Genomic DNA, 20,855 nt, shown 5'->3' with positions numbered 1-20,855 from the left:
ATCAAAAGATAATAAGAGTGGAAATTTAGAAACAGCCATCTACAATGAGGTCTTAAAAATTCAGTTCTCCTTCTGTCTCCTAACTGTTCAGTTGGTGATAAAGGGAAATGATGTACACCCAGCCCCTCACGTCCACATCCCTTTTAAAAGTGTCGTTTTTCCGGTTGCCCCCCTCCCCCCTCATGTCCCACCTTCCTCCTGACATGAACGAATGTAAACCATCTGTGGAGGGTTCATGGTATTCAGCACAGACTAGAACTGAAACTTGTGCAAGCTTCAGCCTCTGTCACCCACATGCTGTGACATGTCACAGCTTTCACTTTACAGCTCCTCAGCTCCTCTTTTAACCCTGAAACATCATCAGCATTCAATCATTTCAAACTGAGCTTTTAGGTATGCTTTGCTTCTCCACGTTTGTTGAGTTTGTCTGAACGATGCTCCAGTGTTTGTCCACTTAAAACAGCTGTGAAGGCGTTCCAGACTCACAACCAGCGATTTCTTGGCAGTTATTTTTTTTTGTACATTTTTATTTTTCTGGTTTCTTCAAAGTTTAGACTGACTAGAGAAAACATAAGAGTCTGCTGAACAGGACCCTGACCTTTAGTCAACTTTTAAGATAAAAATTTACTAAGAATGCATTAGAATTTAAGTTGCTGGTGTAAATTTAGACTTTTTTTGCAATTTCATGATTTACACAAAATAAGTTTCTGTTTACTTCTTTTCTTCAGTATACTTCAGAAAACTAATGTTATCTATGTCATTTTAAAACATAAATATGCAGAGCATAAAGTACAGGCGTAATGTCAACCCCGCTTATTCTCTTGTAATGTGGAGTGATCTTTACAGAAGGCCAAGGATACCTCTGTCAAAGCCCCTCCACATTACAATACCTTCTTCAATCCACCAAACTCAAATGAAAGGTTGTGCAAACTCCCACAATGCTCTTAAGTGGATCTTAGAGCTGGTGCAATACTCCATAACCAGAGTTATGTCCCTACTGAATTTCAACCAGAATCTCTTCTGCAGGGCGCCAACTTCACCGCTTCTCCGCTCAGCCCGCCCCTTTTTTGCCTTTTTTAAATCCGGGCTGAGAGTGGAATCAGCCTCCAACTGCCTTGTTGTGTTACCCTTTAACTATTAACTATCAATAATTACATCGCTTCAATACCTCATCAACACCAAGTTGAGAAATCTTCCATTTTCAGATGATTACCTTCAAAGGTTCATGACTTAAACCTTAAATTCATCCTAATTTTGTCGTTAAAAGAAGAAGTGGGTCAGGTACTTACCAACACTTGACTCCTGTGAGGGTCACAGTGGCGGGATCCTGGGAAGACACAAGACATGAGTTCAAGTAGAAGGTCCACTTTAACAAGAGTCAATTTAAATCGCTCCTTGAACCCACTGTCGTCCTTTGGTTGTTTACTGTAAAAAAGTTTGCATTAAAGGAGCGGCTCCAACTCCTAAAGTGAGGCACCAACTTTTGACTGCAGGGGATAAATTCAACAATGATAATTGTGAGGGAATTTGCTATTTCGGGGGTTGTGAATGTCCTACATTCTGTTTAGATGCAGGTACGGGTGGGGGTGGAATGATTTTTGTCTCCAGGGCCCAAACATACGTATTCCTCTTGCTGAGGAAAGCTTTTGTTCTGATAAATTGACGGCGTCAGTTTCCCACGTTGCCACAGTGTGGCATATCCTATAGGGAGCAGTAGTGGGAGCGCGGATGCTGCACACCACCAGCATCACTCAAAGTGACAGCTCTTGTTTATTATTTTCTTTTGAGGGAAAGGGGGGGCTATTTTTCTAAATGTAAACTTCCAAGTCAAGGAAGCAGGAAGGAACAGGAATTAATACACCTACACTCGCCTTCTCCCTTTGGAATGGCAAAAATGTCTTTGTACTCGGATCATAATTACTGGTGGGCGCCAGTTTGGGATTGTTCTCCTCGCTTCTTTCATACTTTCCCCCTCGCAGAGTATGAAACTATGTTTTTGGGACATGTAACTGACAACTAGGTCTTTTCTCAACTTCACTTCAGTTTCTTGAGGCCCCCTTTATTTTTAGTTTTAAGGAATGGCTGCCGTTTCTTCTCTCTCTGACTGAGAGCCAGTCAGGAAGAGAATCAACCACGGATCTGTGTCATACATGGACGTGGATTTGATGAGAAATGCTCGTGCTGTCTTCAGAATAATGGCTTGGATTTGGGGGGCAAATTTAATAGTTCCCATGACTGTAGCTTGCGGCTTCTTCAGAAAACAAGTTTTGTAGCTTTGTGACCATTTTGGGAACTTAATTATATAGGCATCTAGGTATCCAAGTGGGCGACAAAAAAGACTAGAGGTCTCAGCTTTGAGGATCTAGTTTCTTTATCATCTTTCTGGTTTAAAAAGCCACTGTTAGTTCAACGCCAAGTCTAAGTGCCATCACAAAGCAAAAACTACAATTCCCACTTATGACTGTGGTCTTTCATGCCATTGTCTAATCTTCATCCCTTACATTTCTGTGTGTTTCTGAGGAGCATCTGTCTCCGGCCCTCATTTAGCTCCTGCTCTACATTTTTCTGTAGCTGCTTTAAAACACGGTATGAAAGAATCAAGTAGATTACATTAAGGTCTGAAAGCAAATGAAAAGAATGACACAACGGTAAAAATATATATCCCATTCCAGAAATGAGTGACTAAAATGAGCAGAATTTTATGCATTACTAATGCTCATCTGATCCGGAATTACACTGCAACTATTTGATATTTGCAAAAATGTAAAAAGTTGTTTGCAGACATTCAAGATATTTTACCTATTTTTAACTGGATTTAACTTCTCTGTTTTACACCTTTCCAAGCTTTTATCTAATTAAGAACTATATTCTAAACATAAGGGAATTATTATTAAAATTAGTCAATACAATTTTTCTAAAATATTTTTGACAGTAAAACTTGATTTAAGGCTCAAAAACTGCTTCATTTCAGAGATCTGAATGACATCTGAATGCACTATATTTGCAATTTCAAATACTAAAATGTTATTTTTTTCTGAATACTTAAGAATTGTACTTTTTGGTTAACTTTTATGGACATCACTTTAAAGCAGTAAATTTGGACAAGTTTGGTGTTCATTGTCAGATTTAAGTTCTAAGAATAGGTGATCATTTTAAATATTATGAAGAATTTTTAGGAAGGGCCAGCTTGTACTGAGATTATGTTCCAACTTTGATCACATTTTGTTCTTAAATAAGTTTCTTCCCCTCATTATGTTGATTTTTTTCTACTGTAACAAAAATGACCTGCATTTAGGCTTGTAAACACTCACAAAAACAAAAATGTTTGCTGAAAATTAGCAAAAAAAAAAAGTATTACTGGGAGTTATAGTCAATTTAAAGTGATTCAATATAACAGTTTTGTATCCTTATCTGTTTGAATTGTGTTAAATTCCTTATTACTAGATTATGATGAATTCTAAATTTCTTAAGTAAAAATTACTTGCTGGGTTTACAGAGTTTTGTATGGAAGTTTTTCTGTTCCATCAATTCTGAATTTTTTAAACCTTTGAATTTTCATCCTGAATTTTTTTGTGCTCCAGTAGAACAGAGCAAACGCTGTCGTCACGTCAGTGTTATGATTTGATTGGCTGGCTATCGATGTGTTCTTAGATCAACTAGTTGTTCTGGTGAGACAAATATAGCAATTTTTTTCAAACTATTTTTTTTCCATTGAATTTCTGGAGCATCGAAAATCAAAAAAATTCAGAACAAAAATTAAAAGGTTTAAAAAAATTCCGAATTGATGGAACAGAAAAACTTCTATAGTTTTACTATTTTCATGCAATTTATTTTCTTCAAGAATAGAATAGAACAGAACACCTTTCTAGTCTTCAATGGTCAACACAGATACATAAATTAAAAAAGAAGACCATACATTTCAAAGGAATGTGCAAAATCGGACAAATGTGTAAGAATCGCAGAGGAATGTCCAAGTATTAGATGGTCTATGGTTTGAAATCGGCATTCAGAGCAGTCACAGTTTATTTGTCCTGACCCTTACGGCTCTGTAGCATCTGCTAGAAGGGAGCAGTTTGAAGAGGTGAAAGCCGGGGTGAGTGTGGTCCTTCAGAATGTTCCTGGCTCTATTGAGGCAGCGGGAGGTGTAGATGGAGTTGATTGAATTAGTGTTCTTTTCCGTATTTTAGGGTTCCTCTTTTTGTGATGTACTCCCATTTTATTAAAACACGTGTTCTATCTGTGCATATTATTGTTTTTCACAGAAATATTTCTGTTTTCTTTGTTGCACTGATTTTCCACCAGGAAAAACCATCATGTCTGCACACACTCCAATAAACACTCTTAACTCTGCTTCAGCTCATCTTCTGCCAAACAATTCTTAGATTTCATTAAACCTTGAACCCGCCATCACACAGAGTTAACACAGATCAATAAACTAAATAAATATGACCTTCTGATTTGAAATCTCTGACATAGCAGCTTCCATTAGACAACACTGTCAGCTTCTCATGTCACCAGGTGACTGTGAAGAAACATAAGAATCCTAATGACTTTTAGAAGGAAATAAACAAAGCAGGAATCACTCTCCACACTATTTGATCTCGTCTTTTGCTCCATTTATCCATTTTTAATAAACACTTTCACCCCCACTTTGAACTGCAACTCCCTTTGTTCTTTAAAGATTCATTAGTGTTTCTGTCAAAAGCCCCTTTTTTAATTTAAACGGAAACATTTTAAGACATAAACCAACTGCATTTGTTTAGACTGAAATCAAAAGAATAAGCCAATTTGTAAAAAAAAAAAAATCATAAAAAAGAAAAACATTATGCACATAAATGATCAGAGTGATTTAAGGCGAAGTTTCTGAAGACGATTACACTCTTTGATCTGCGTTTATACTCTGAGGATAAAGTCCTCTTTTGTCTCGTTCAGGTATGATCTGCAGACGTGCTTCATGTTCAAAGTTTGACAGAGATTTAACAGCTATCAAACAGCCGAAACATGAAACTGCCTCTTCTCGGTGAAATCACGGTGAGAAAGCAGGCACCAGCCGCTTTCAGTCACCAGCGTGCAACCACCGGCACGCCGCACTAACCTGCTGTTCCCACACTTTATTCATCTATTGTTTCAACATCTGCCTTGCCAAATAGCATTGTGACAATCCCACTAAATTATTAAACCAACATCCATGAAAATAGCTTCATGTTGTTGGTGTGCAGAAGTCGCACGCAGCATTCCTAAAAGACTCCGTCTGCAAAGCTCTGACGATGGAAATGCCGCCCGAACATCCTTTGAAACCGCTCAATAAAACCAGGCAATTTCATTCAATGCCAGCTCCATTATGATAACTCAGGATAAAGTCTTTTTAGTCGCCTAGGCCACGGGGAAAAAGACAATGAGCTAAATACTCAAATTATCAAAGCTATTAAATGTTCAGATAGAGTAATTTGCTATCAAACACAATTGATCATCCAAGAATATTAGACCATTAACACAATTCTAAAGAAGAGCAATCTGTCAAAGAAATGTAATTTAGGTCATGAAAAGGTCTTTTTTTCTTCACTTTTTGATGAACTGAACTGAAAGAGACTAAAATCAAATGTTCCTTCTTCTTGTTGCATTCTGGATGATTCTGCTGCTCATGCAGACCTAATGTGATGGTTGGCAACTCTTGACTTTGACTGATAGCAGAAAAAAAAAACTGTTATTCTCACACTGATCCTAAAGATCCAAATTCCTTTTGTATAAGCGCTCAACGCTCCTGCAACCACTTAGTCCTAACCAAAAAAATCCTTAAATAGTGAGAAATACTTACTTTTTATGATCATTATTTTAATGGTTCACAGATAAATCTATAGACTGCATTTGCTAAATATTGCCCCCAAGCAGTAATAGCCAGATAAATCCTGTTTGCTTAGCAATTTAAAAGTCAAAAATAACATTTTATAATCTGCTCTAGTTTGAATGTAAAGTTTGAATAAAGATAGAGTATCATCAGCCCACCTTTTATTTCCTGCTTTAAAAAGTCTTGCAGCAGCATTTAAATCATTCCAAAACAAGTTCTTTAGATTGAGATCCCAAAGAAAGAAATTGAATAGTATGTAATCAAAATTGGCCTTAAATTGAACAGATTTCTCAAAAGATGAAGACGGCTGTCTACAGTACAAACACACACTTAGGTTTCTAAACTCTGCACACTTCCGTGTTTTTGGAGAGCTGTCACAAAGTGGACTACATGTTCAGACAAAATGCACAAAGTCAATCCTATTCTGAGCCAATGGGTCCAGTTCAGTGCTGGTGAGTTCACAGAAATGTGTCTGGAGTCACACACAAACCGTCATCCTCACATAAAGTCTCAAGAAAGTTCTCTAAAGAAACTAACCTTGGGATTAAAATAAACAAACTAAACCATTAGAAAAAAAAAACATTTTTTTATTCAGTGTTGACTGTATTTGTGTGCATTTCTCCAAGCATCACATTTTGATTCCGAATTATTATTTGTGTTGTTGTTTGACAACACATTTTTTGTTCCGTATTAAAGCACATGTAACATTAAAGAGAAAATAAAAGCAGAAGTATTGTGTGGCTCACAGACACTGAGATGCACAGAAGTGGAATTTTTTATCTCTTGTTAGACACAGATGATCCACCCTTGCTTTCAAGTGAAGGAAGATTCCAACACTCATCCTGGAATTTTCCACAGGCTTTCTTTATTCCTCACCTGCCCACAGGTTGCCTCCACTGAGTTTCACCTGGCCCCCCTGAACCTGCTGAGCCAGTTTAATGCAGCCTCGCTGCAGCAGCGGTCCAGCCGTTCGCACGCCTTGTTTGTTTACTGATTTACCTTTTTGCCCATCTGATAAAACTTGCTTGCTCATCCGTTGCTGCAGATGGCGAGCCTGACTGCTGATCATAACAAAAACACAGAAGTCAGTACTAGTAGACCGGTCCCAACTTCAGGCTCGACTCCATGACAGTCTGGAGTAAATTTGTGCTCTCTTGGCCGCTTTTATCATTTACAGTCAACTACAGTCTTCTGCAATTTTCCATGTTTCTGTATAAACTTATAAATATGCTTCAGAAAGAGCACAGAGGACATGAACACGTATCCCCTCGAAAGTAGTTTCACCTGTAAAGGTGTCACCTGTTTTTAACCTCAAACCAGGTGCAATCACTTATTTGTGAGTGGTTTTGAGTGATTCACTCTTTATAATTATAAGTATTTTTATTTATTATTGTGTATTTTTAAGTTGAAAATGTTAAAACGCACTTCCAAATATATTGTACCATTCTAAAAGCTCTACAGCTCTCTGTAAAGCTGCATGTGCAGAGGAAGAGGGGTTCCAGAAAGAACTTTTCTCCAAAAACCCAAAGCTGTTTAATGAATAAACAACACAAAAGAAAATATGTTTGATTAAAATGTTTCAACTGTAACAAAAAACAACCTTCCTAAAATAAAACCTCTTGAAAAACCTTTTTTATCATCCTAGTTATATATGCTGTTTTTTTTTTATCAAAGTCAGTGTGGCCCCTTTAGAAAAGGGACATACTTTCCCCCCAGGCAGTGGCAGGACGTCCTAACTGGGGTAGCGTGACCAAACATCAACCTTTGCATTAGTTCCTGTGCAGTTTGCATCATGCTGCTGTTGCCCTTTATGACTTTGTCGTGTTTGCTTTGTGGTTGTGTGACTCCACTCCACAAAAGTTGTCCCAAACAGGAAACGCTCCATAAAACGCAGAGATGATGCCTTCAGAGGAGTAACTACCCGAGCAGCGCAGGGGCAGCTAGCCGTGACCCCCCCGTCTGTCCTCCTCAGATAATTGCTGGGTCTCAATCCGGTTTTATTTATACACATATAACAGAAATGAGTGAAAGCTGGTAGACCACAAGTAAAGATAGTAGACCACGCCCCCTTTCTTGAGCTTTCTGTTAAATAGAACTGCTCTGCAGCTGAGCTGATTCCAGAAAATCCTCGAAACTTGAAAGAAGCTCATTTTGTAAAAGTTTAACTAGTAAACACAATTTCAACCAAATTACGAATTCTCTAAATTTACTAATACTCCACAAAATTAAATATGAATTAATCCATAAAATATTTTCTAAGTTTACTAAGTTTATTACAGTGCAGTTTTATGTAACCTCTCAAGAAATATTCAGCATTGATCAAATCTTCTTATTTGACATGTTCATTTTTTAAATAAGGCAAACTTTTTTCACGTTTGAGCAAGAGGAGTTATAAAACTTCTACAATTATACAGTAACGACATGCTACTTTAATTTTTACTTTACAAATGATAAATTCTCAGAAACTATTTATGAACACACATGGTAAATTCACACACTATAAACTCAGACATTGTAAATTCACATAAATGATGTATTAACACAGTAAATTCACACACGATAAACTCAAACATTGTAAATTTACATACATGGTAAATTCACACACATGGTAAATTCACGCTCATGGTAAATTCACACTCGTGGCAAATTCACACACATGGTAAATTCACACTCATGGTAAATTCACAGACATTGTAAATTCATGCACATGGTAAATTCACACTCATGATAATTTCCCAGTCATGGAAAATTCAAAGTCATGGTAAATTCACAAACACAGTAAATTCTTACATGGTAAATTAAGACTGATGGCAATTTCACACTCATAATAAATTAAGACTGATGGTAAATTCACACATAGCAAATTCACATCCATGGTGTATTCAAAGTCATGGTAAACTCACACAAATGATACATTAACATGCATGGTAAATTCACACTCATGGTAAATTTACACACACAGTAAATTCACACATGGTAAATTAAGACTGATGGTAAATTCACACTCATGATAAATTCACACACATAGCAAATTCACATTCATGGTATATTCAAAGTCATGGTAAATTCACACACACCGTAAATTCACACACGGTAAATTAAGATTGATGGTAAATTCACACACGGTAAATTAAGACTGATGGTAAATTCACACTCATGATAAATTCACACACACACAGCAAATTCACATTCATGGTATATTCAAACTAAGTCATGGTAAACTCACACAAATGATCCATTAACATGCATGGTCAATTCACCTATGGTAAATTCACACACATGGCAAATGCACACAGTAAATTCACACAGTAAATTCAAAAACAAACTCACACATGGTAAATTCACATAAATTATAAATTCACACGCATGATATATTAACGCACTTGGTAAATTCATACACAGTAAATTTACACACGATAAACTTACACATTGTAAATTCACGTAAATGATAAATTCACACAAATTATATAGTAACACACACGGTAGATTCACACGTAGACATGGTAAATTCGCATGCATGTCTGCAGACTTTTGACACAACTTACAGCCATTCTTTGTGTATGTTCCACCATTTGAAAGTTTTTGTAAATCACTGATGTTGTTTGTACTCCAACACAAAAGCTCCACTTTCATGATGAGTATTTCCAAACTGTCCATTATAGTCGTAACAGACAGTTCGATGTTTGCTAATATTGTGCAATATAATCACGATAACGCAAGAGATGCTTTTGAGCCTTTAGGAAGCCGGCTGCACTATTAAGAATGATCTTTATCTGTCATCATTTTTGGGAACTGAGAGACTATCAGTAATGTAGGTAAAAAGAAGAACATTAGGCACATTTGATTGGTTAGACTACCACTAAACTTCATTGGTAGAGACGGTTCGACAGTTGGAAGTTGTTCAAGACGACAGCTTTAAGACAAAATTAAGGTAAAGTTTATGGTGATTGGAATAAGTGGCTGCAAAGATAAAAAGTTGGTAGAATTGTTACGATTACAAAATCGCAAAATCCTGAAAGGACACAAAAAAGAACAATGAGCAACTAATGTCTTTAGTTTTAAAAAATAAGAACAGAGATACCCAAAACAACCTTAAAAAGATATATTGTACTGGGCAACTAGTAAAATTGTAATCACGAATAATCGCATGATTTTCTGTGAAACCAACAAAATGTTAACATCTATGAATAATTTTGGCTTATACAATAATAATATTAACTTACAAATCTTATTGCATGTATCGGGAACAGCATAAACAGCCGAGTTCAGTGATAAGTGTTCTTTTTTGAAGAAAGGAAAAAAAGATTCAACAAAAAATGAATAAATAAAATACCAAGACATTCTTTAACCTAGAACTTTTAAACTGCAAAAAACAGGTATTCACAAGAGAGAGCAACATGACAGGTATAACAGACCTCTGCCGTTAAAAGTGCGATACTAAAGTCGAATCGATTTCATGACTGTGGATTCAGAGTTTGTAGATATTTCACTTGAAACGTTTGTGTTTTTAGAGAAAACACGTCCCTTCCTTTTTGCAGTCATGAGCTCAGAACGGCACCGACTCTGGATAGCAGTTTTTTTTATTGTGTCACAAGCTGCAAATAATTCCGTTAAATAAAAATGATAAAACCTCAAGTGCCATAAAATAAAGACCCAGCCTGCCTTTAGGAGCCCGACACACAGTCCCAATATTCAGAGTCGCTGATTGAAAGACTTGTATTCAAATTAAATATTTAAACGAAAGTACAGTTGTTTCTTGTTGCATATATTTTTGCATTTATATATATATATGTATACACAGTATATATATTTTCTATAGTGCATCATGTTCTGAATTTTGATTGGGTGTAGACCAGTGGCAATAAATCTCATCCTTGCTGTGTCTTCTGTATCGCTCACAAAGATGGTCTTAGGTTTCATTATATAAAACTGAACTTATTTTAAATGAAGGTTTGAACTTTGAGAGAAAAAAAAGAGAAAAGCGTGAAAATGCTAAAAGTCTGTCTCAGAAAGCTTCAGGTTTTACAACCTTAAAATATTTATAATAATTGCAAAAATACAAGTTACTTTTAGAGCACAACTCTCACAATAAACGAGTGAGTTAAAGTAATTATTGGCATTAATTCAGTAACTTAACACGTTAACGTGCTCAGCCCTAAAATTAAATAATGATTACTTTTTTATTTTTAACTTGTCCTGTCCAACAGCTGAACAAGCAGATAAGAGCTGAAGACCTCTTGTTTTTTTTTTGTTTTTTTTTTTTTTTAAATATATCTTACTGTTACAAAACGGGGGTTGTGAATCTTCTGACACACAAGGAGTATATTTGCATAAACCCCTTTTGTAATTTAAGATATACTTTGTTTATATTGATTATACTTGTATCCTTGAAAAAGTGGGGTTGAGAAAATTGGAGGATGATTACAGAAGCAAGTTTATAATCATTACCGTCAGGTGTGAATGTCTAAAAGAGGCGGACCCTGTCCACACACACATGCAAGCATACGTTTTGGCTCGTAAAATCTTCACATACAAACTTGTCAACATGTGCACAATGCAACAACAGTTCACACACTTATGCATACAAACCAACACATATAAAGCATTTCATTCTGTCACGCATGCTATTTGTGCAAAAGGTGAGCTGACACATGTGCTAGGGTGAGTGTTTATGTTCTACTGAGGTGGATGATGGAATGTTAAAAAAGAGGGTGAGTGCCAAGTCGTCCCCACACTAAGACCCAGAATTCCTCGTAACACCAGCATGATATAGCAGATAGATTTTGGTCATAAAACCCGCAGTTACAACTTATGGTAGCTTTAAACTAGTCAAAAACATTCATATAGATTTGTTAAAATCTAAATAGGACACCTTTAAGCAGAGCTGCTTAACCCTGGTCCTGAACATGCCTCCACCCTGCCTATTTTCTTAATAATCTTTCTCTGTTTTCTGCTGATTACCTGGATCAGGTGTATTCAGTTAATCTGAACCTGGAATCACTAATCTGAATAGCGATGCCAGGGATAGCTAAAAAAATAATCATGATGGCCCATTGACTCTTTGGTTTAGTAGGTAAGCATCATTATCATTTCAAAAAATGATGTCTGCAGTCAGTTTATTCATTAAATGCTAAACAGTTTTCACTAAAAATGGTCTAAAATAAAATGTGTATATGTGACAACATGGTAGGTCAGAGCAGAGAAGTCAGATCTATAGGCAGAAGTCAATCAGTTCGTTTCCTGAAAGTTGATCCCCACACACAAAGAAAAAAAACACACATAAATATACACACACACACAACCATGCTGCACGTCTAATGTTTTTGTTTCATGTTCATGCAGAGCTTCTACAACAATTGAAAGTTGGGCCTCCAGAGGGATTTCAGGGATTAGAGGATGTGTCTGATATTCTGAATCTGACTGATATTACCAGGAGTGACCTCGAACCTGACATGTGAGGTCCGTCTCACAGATCAGCTTAAAGCCACGAGCCTTCGGCCTGAAAAAGCCTGCAGGCAGCTCAGATAACAGGGCGGCCATATTTAGTGCAAAGAGTATGAGTCAAAGCCCAGGGTGGCTGTACAGTATGATCCACAATGCACGCAACAATACGCATAATTAGATAATCCATTAACAAAGCAGATTCTGGGGCAACCCACTAAGACCCGGAGCACAACCTTTAACCTCGCATGTATTATATCTGATAGGAAAACAGTGGAAGTACATGCAAGTGCTGACAGACAAAGAGGCTTTTCTCTGGCTGTTGTGACAGACCGACAGCATGTGGATGTCCCCTCCACCTCCTCCATTATGCCTGTAACAGCATCAGCAATGCTTTAAACCCCATGCATGAGTGCACTCATCAGCACCATGAATAAATGGTTTCCATCTAGTTAAGCCTCGGTATTTTATCTTTGCGTTTCCTGCTTGGAATCCAACATAAGTTAATCAGCATGTGCAACTGATTTACATTATAGGGAACACCAAACAGGATGAAGAATGCACATTAAGATTAATTCTTCTGACAAACAACACAGCACAGAAAAACACTTGTCTGCTCTGACTGGTGTTTTCTTATTGCTGCTGATCTGAAAAGAAAGATAAATGAAACTGAAAAGTACATTGATGCTAGGAGTCAATCAGGACTATCAAACTATTGGTTCATACAACTCGAGTTATCATCACTTCCTCTGTCCCTAAATCCCACCATCATGTTTGCAAGGAAAAGCAAATCTCAGCCAGAAAGGACATCTCTTCCATATGCTGGATTTAATTCCCTCAAAGCCTCCCTGATTTAAGTTTAGGATAGGAAAGACAACAAATAGACTCTGGAATCTCAGGAGTTTTTAGATTAAGCTGAGGAACAAACCAGTTCTTATTTGAGGGTCTCTGCACAGAAAGAACACAAAATAGTCAAGTCAAAAGGTGAAAAGTTGACTTTATGACCAGTGGTCAGGGTTTTGTCTTGTTGTTGGTCAAGCAGCAGACAGCGGTCAGTGTTTGTTTTGCCCGCTTTGCCACGGTAAGCCCACCCACATGAAGATGGTCTGTAAGTGCAGTGGAAAATCGAGCAAGACCAATCCGCAAAACGACAAGTTGAATTGTAATGGCTAATGGAGCTCCAAGTACTGCAAGTAAGAACGAATACTCCACTGTTTATTAGAAAGTTTCAGTGAATCCGTTTGATCACAAACAAGAAACTTTAAAATATTTTTTTCCCTTTTTCTTATGATAAAAGTACAGAAAAATCTGTTTTAAAAAGGTCATTCTTTCAATTATGATTTTCAAAATATATATGGATTTAGATATTATAATTAACATACGTAAAATTACATATGTGCGTCTGTGTGTCATGCTAAACTATTAATCTGTTGAAACCATGCAAAATAAAAACCCCAAACTCTTTGACACAATTAACCATTTAATCTTTTAAAATCCTAATTTTCCACCCAACATAACTCCACAGCCAAACTACACTTCGACAGCAAACAAGAACTCTGTTGTTTCATAGGCTGCTTCAAAACGGGGGAATCCCATTTCATTTATTTTAATCTTTGGATCCCACATCAACAGAGGACAGTTCAAATCAGAAGACAACTTGATGTATTTCTTTGACATTAAAGAAAAGAGGACACATGGGTAACAAATAAACTGTCTCACTTCTGTTTGGAAAATTCACTGTTAATCACGGGAACATTAAGTTGTAGCTGTGACATACGAGTGCAGAGGGGCTCCGTTTGAGGTTATGTGATGACTGTCTCAGGTGAAACACTGCCCCAGCAGAGATGGTGACTTCTGGCCTGCACAATGATTTGGGTCAGTAAGTAATTGCATTCTTGGACCACGGGGGACTTGTTGGCAATTAATCCTGTCAATGAGCTGTGAGAAATATGCACAGGAGACTGATAAATGCAGGCCCGTTAACACAGCTCTTTCCAAGAGTGATGGGCTAGAATTTCAACTGCTGACACCACAGCCACGGCTGTAATAAAACATCACATTTGTGCAGCACCTGATGAGCAGCTGAATCAGAAGTGTAAAGTCCCCCTCCAATCATCGTTTCATCTATTTCCAAAGAGCTCCCAGTGGTCTTTTAATTATGATTATGTTGTTTTTAGCCAAAAAAAACGATTGTTTTCTAAGAGGTTAGAAAATTGTCTCTTAGTTGTGAATGGGACAGTTGGCGTGGAAGTAAGCCTCCACTTATTTCCCATCATCCATTTGTTTGCACTCTCTCCCAGTAGCTTACATCCCCTCACAACACAAACCTAACATTAGTGGTGCAACAAAAATGGTGACCGATATTGGAGCTATCCAGCTGTACCGTTTTTAACTTGATGCCAGCTCAGACGAGGAAAATGAAGACGTACATAGATCTATTTGTCTACAAGTGGATGGATCAGAATGGAGTGGAGCAAGGAGCTTGTAGCCTGCTGATTGAAGACTTTAAAACTACAAGCTTTTTCAAATAGCATTATTTGTCTGTGCCTAACTCTCAACGATTTAAATAAAATAATACACATACAAAAGTGTGTATTAATGTGTGTATATATACACATACACACACACACAAACACAGTTAAAATCTTGATTTTCTTTAAGTAATCCTTACATTATTAAAAACAATTTTCATTGAAGTGGGTTTTTAAAGCCTTTACAGGAATACATGACTAAATTTTAGTACTTTTGAAATAAACAAAGACCAAGTTTGCTTTCTAAATATCGTCCCCATAGACTTGATTAAAACAGGCAATTTGATATGTTCTTTTGTTTTTAGGAAAGATTGAAAGATTGAAAGCTTATCAAACTGACAAAAAAATTATGTAGTTCAGACCAACACATGTCTATGTACATTTAAACCAGAGTTCATTTAAAGTGTGCATTTTTTATCGCAGGGGTTACGTTCTAAAAATACTTGTGACAGGTGAAATCTTGATATTTTACAGCTGTAAAATCCTTCAATACACATTTTATACACTTTTTTTAGACAGTCATGAACATTTTCACACAGAATGAAAATAAAGATTTAATTGCAATCTAAGATTTGTTTACATAAATGTGGCAAAATTAACACATTCTGTATAGAAGATTGATTGACAAACACAACAGCTAATCAGCACAATGTACTGTTAAAAAAAAGAAAAGTAAATAATATATAATAATAATAATAAAAGAAAAACATACAAAATTGGACAGAGAAAATTCTCACCAAGAATGCAAAAGATAAACTGCAGTATAGGGTGGGACGACTGTATGTGCAAATCGAGATCCAGATTCTTATTTCAGGGTTTGGTCCACAGCAGAGTTCAGGTAAGCTGTACCACATCAACTTAAGTAGACAGAGAAAATGAATTCTGGTGCGTCATAAACACTTAACACCCATCTTCAAAATGCCCTAATTTAAACTCTTGAAGTCATAAGTAATACTAAAAAGGTTGCTATTCAAATGCAAAGTTCTTCTTCCTTTTGTAACTCTGATGTGATTTATGTTTTCCAGTATCACTCTTTTGGCACGTCATTAATAGTTCTGTATTTTTCCAACAACATGCTTCAGTAATTTGACGGCCTTACGAAGTCGCATCTGTCACTGCATGCCAAGCAAGTGTATCAGTCATTCTGCGAACATTAGCTGCGAGCTTCTGTCTAATCTGTGATTAATCAGTGAGTGACATCTCATCTGAAATGATAGAGGCACTGAGAAAATGCCACTTTTGGCACACAATCACTTCACTGAATGGAACTGTTACCACTACGACAATGTTTTAGGGATTAGTGCTCAATAAACTGTGAGGAGAAAGCATCAACACAGAACATGTCTCAGACTTTGTGGGGTTTTACAATTATCTCAATGCAAAAACTGAAATGGCTTAAACAATGTGCAAGTCTTGGAGGTTTTCATGAAGTAGAGGTAGTCTGCTCCTGAACAGAAGCCGTCGTCTGATCCAGAAGATAAGATAGAAAGTTGAATATTTGGGGAAATAGCAGCCGTTCCATTTGCATGGAAATCTACAGCAGAAGTTAAATATGAACCTTTGACTACATAGATCAACACTAAACTCTTCCCTTTTTTTGATCATTTAAAGTTGTGCTGAATATTACAAAAGATGTGTTTTTTAATGTAAGAAAATGATATAATTCTTCAAAAATGTTTCTGTTTGTTGCATTTAGTGACGTCCTCTAAAAGAGACTCAACATTGACTGGCAGCACTGAGAGAAAACGCTCTGAGCTCAGCTGCAAGAATAAAAACAAGAAAAAAAATTAAAGTATGCATTATGCAAACATTTTTTTTGCAACAGCATAAAATGATTCTTCTGTCAAAATATTAACCGTTTGAAAATGAACTCTGTGAGTTTAAAAAAAGAACAAAAAAAAGAGAGAGCCTTTTGAAGAACGACTTTCAAAGCACCAACTGAAAGAATGATTTATGTTCAGGCATAATGAAGACTACCAGCATGCAACTAAATCAACGGTCAAATGAGGGCCCAGCATAAATAATGTTTCTAAGATTGTTTATTGACTCCACCTGTTCAGCAGCACAAGAAAAACAGCTTTTACTCAGAGAAAAATCCTGAGCAGACACTAAGTTCCTCTAAACACTTCTACATATGGTTCAGAATAATAGCTGCCAAGACCGAGTCATTACTTATGAGGTAAACAAGACCTTAGCACAAAAACAGAAAGTAATCAACCCCTTAAAGTGATTCACCCAAATAAGAAAGATAATCTTCACCTTTGCCTGATTCTCCTCCACTCAGCTGGATCCTCCCTGTAATTGCTCCGTTAATCATCCCTTAATTTATTGACAAGATTCATTTGGAAGAGTTGCCTTGAAAAAAAAAAAAAAAAAAAAGCGTACAATCTCTTGCAATCTGCCTGTGCCAGAGTCTTAAAATGAAGGACGGGCAAAGCAGAGTCAGATTAGGATTGTTTATTGGAGGAACCGGCGGAGATTGATGCAGCGCTGATCAGAGCCCCCCACTGATTCTCTAAGCAGACGACTCGATAATCCCCAAACACCTGACAGTGACTCCCCAGAAACGCTTCACAGCAAAACCCCCGATGAACCACAGTGACATTAATAAACTCTCCAGGTTGTAATTAGTAAACAGATTAGGAACTCAAGGTATTTGAAAGTGTCTTTGTGCTCTGGAATGAGAGGGTCACAAATGACGTCAGCTTTGGCAACAGATCCAAAGAAAAAACATTTTTACAGTGTCTTAACAGTCAAGATTCCTCAAGTCCTGTCTCCTTTAAGCATATCCGTCACTGTTTGATAAATATCTGTCAAACAACATTAAGGAGAAGTGCACATATAAGATAAAGTTAAACAGAACATGACAGTAACCCAAGCAACACGAAGAACAACCTTTCGGAGAGCAAAACAGCTCCAACAGGCCAAACAGGCTCTCAAGTTTGTTTGCTCTTTTAAAGCATCAACAGACAAATACTTTCCATATACATTTACTTAACAACTATATTCATCTTAAATGTTATTATATGTTGACATACTTTAATTGATACATTTAATATCAAGCATTATTGCTGAAATCAGTTTTTGCCTTCTCATTTGGGAGAGATGGAGGTTTTGTCCAAATTTATTCACTACTGCCTAACCCCTAAAAAAAAACTTTAGTCCGGGACTATCTAGTGCACTGGATACTAATGCAATTCGGACACTACAAATTGTTTTTTAAACACCAAACCTAATGTCACCCATTTGCCCATGTAGAAACCTACTAAATATGAACATTTGAAAAAGATACACTGTGTTCTGATGATGAGAGCTTGAATGATTTATAAAATCATACGTATAAATTTCCAAGGCACTGGATTTTGGAATTGTATTTTCAGACACCCCTGCAAAATGGCATCAACTATGTGTTAAATAACGCAGGGGATACGTAGGCACCAATTGGACAGTAGTGAGTGAATTCAGTCACATTCAATCTAGTCTCTTGTCACAGAATCTTCACTGCCTTTCTTTCTGCCATTTGTTGTGGTGTATCACCATAGAAACAGCAATATTGTGTACTTAGGGAAGCAGCTTCCATGTAAGTTTTGAAAAACACTTACTCTGCCTAAAAAGTTAGAATTGAGAAGAGCAACAAAGGAGAATAAAAGATGAGGAAAATTAGGCCACTTATTTATGAGAATGTCAGACAACAGACACAGCTGGAGTAATCCTGAAGTCTGAGACCTTCCAGACAAGAATAGTCTGTCTGGGCAGAAAAAATTAGAGCCATCTGATAAAGAGGGCTGGTTTTGTTACTCGTCTGAGATCATAGGAAGTGATTCTGCAAAAGTAGATGGTACATGAGGTCCTCAACATATTGGGAAACGCTGCACACCCCCTGCACAGTGAGCTTCCTAAGGTCTGCTGCATCACAATATCGGTCAAACCTGCAGCAATTAAAGCATATAATGAGTCTCCACGTCTTATTTTGACTGGTGCAGACTGATGATATATTTACTGGAATTGGGATTTGAATTAAAAAAGTCAAACAAATCTTTGGAGATGCTTCTCTTTTCAGTAACAGTGCACTTTAGCAGTTCACTGATGGCATCACTTTGCTCTGTGTGCAGCATCCCAGTCTGCAGGTGTGCATTTAGATTTATTTTACACTGCTGTTCACTCTGCAAAATCACGGATTATCACACAAGTAAACTCTCTTTTCAAGAAAAAATATTTTAAATCTAAAATTTTAGGAGCTAGAGGAACTATTTTGTCATTTTTCTTGTCTCTGCTTCTCATTCCCTCAAGCAGCCTTGAGAATTAAAGTAACTTGTTGCACCAAGACATTTTTAGAGAGATGTTGTCCGTTTGCTCTTTTCCTTCAGTTAGATTTTGACCCTTCATAGTTGATTCTTATTTTGGAGAATTACAATTTAAAATTCAGCTTCACCAAAATGACAGACATTACAGCATTGAGGTAATTAAAAAGAATATTAGCCTTTTACCACCTAAATTAATTTGTGTCCATCTGCACTACAGTGCATCACATTCTATGAAAGATTAAGAAATTCCAATGTGATGATTTAGGTTTTTAAGAAAACCAAAATCATTCATCAAAAAAAAGCATTTAATATAAAATATGTTCTTCTGCAAACTGAAAGCTGACAGGGTAAAAGTTTAGAGAGAAAATAATTTGGTAATCGTAGCACATCATGGCAGCAGTAGTAGCTCTGACACTTTTACTGTGCTTCACACTTCATTTATAGAGGAAAAAAGATGCCAGGCTGAGGAATAGCAGTCTGGGCATGGAGGAAGGTCAGTCCCGTGAAGGTGGAGTCATCAGTCACACTCCATATTTGCAACGCTGACCTGCTTAACACTGTCCGTACTCACGCCACTCACAAACCCACAAATATCTGCGAGAAAACTCGCTGGACTCTTTGACAACACGCAGTGAGAATTGTTCAGTCTGTTTGGTGAGATCTTTGCACCGCTCTGCTTCTCTTTACACTGACAGATGTGAACAAAACCGTCTCTTTGGTGAAAAACAAAAGTTCCTTGCTGTCAGGCTCCATGCCTGCGCAGAAACATGTGGTCTCTTACATAACGAAAATAACAACAACTTTCTGCCAAACACTAAAACTTTCAATGAAATGGCAACAGCGAAGCAACCCAATCTATCCGTAAAAGGTAAAAAGTACAAATTGGCATTGCAGGTTAAACCGATCACAGCATGACACTATAAACTGAGCACAGAAGAATACTCACAGTTTGTCTGCAGATCACGAGGCGCACAGAACTGATGGCCTAACTGAATGGAAGTGACTTGGAAGAGTCCTCTCACCCCTAAAAAGGCTTGCGCAGCTGAAATGACTCACATCCCTTCTTCCAACCTCTGTCAACCATCATGAGGAGGTAAACATTTCCAAATATGGAGAAACTATGAAGACAGTATTGAGGGCAATATCAGTTTGGTTTGCTTTTAGTTTGGAATGCCATATTCTGGGAGCCAAAGTCACTCAGCAGAGCCAGCTCTGTGGTGCATACCTCTCACTTGGAATAATAACAATAATAATCCTGGAGAACTTTTTACTGTTGTTTTGGGTTCGTTCTGACCTAAAATGGGTGACAGAGCGAGCTGACCAATAGATTATCCTATTCCTTATATGAAGACAACTTTGTTAAAAAACTGACCTGATTATTTCAAGAAACTCCTGAAAGGGCTACACTGCCAAGTTATGACACTTCAATCATGATGAGAAGCCATCATGAGGCACAGATAGTGTTTAAATCATTGAGAAGGGGTAATTAAAGTCAGATTTTCCCCATGAGGGCCATAGGTCAACTGCCTAATGGCCCCAGAGCGAGAACACCACACTTCACTTCCTGCGCTAAAACTCTATTGAGGAGCAACAGTCTTTGTTTCCTGCCACAACCCAACCACGTTTATGATAGTCCCCAAAGGAAACATGCACACTTGTGCTCTCGTGGTCACACATTCATGGGAAAGACGTTCAGTTTAGTGGATTTCCTGAAAAAAAGCAGAGTTCGGCCCA

At 37.2% G+C, this 20,855-nt stretch overlaps 1 protein-coding gene and 1 long non-coding RNA gene across 2 annotated transcripts in view; one reads left to right on the top strand and one right to left on the bottom strand.

The window, feature by feature from the left end:
* Positions 1–20,855, bottom strand: part of lpp (LIM domain containing preferred translocation partner in lipoma) — a gene marked incomplete in the record, with an annotated part of 191,134 nt that overhangs the window by 159,537 nt on the left and 10,742 nt on the right. The window contains 1 exon segment of the mRNA XM_024279088.2: positions 1,290–1,327.
* The window catches only part of LOC118598705, a 37,556-nt gene that overhangs the window by 6,456 nt on the left and 10,245 nt on the right, over positions 1–20,855 (top strand). The gene's annotated exons all lie outside the window — the stretch shown is intronic.

The sequence above is a fragment of the Oryzias melastigma genome, linkage group LG4, assembly GCF_002922805.2.
Source record: "Oryzias melastigma strain HK-1 linkage group LG4, ASM292280v2, whole genome shotgun sequence".
Taxonomy (NCBI): domain Eukaryota; kingdom Metazoa; phylum Chordata; class Actinopteri; order Beloniformes; family Adrianichthyidae; genus Oryzias; species Oryzias melastigma.
Note: the sequence above shows the minus strand (reverse complement) of the source record. Positions and strands in the feature narration are given on the sequence as shown.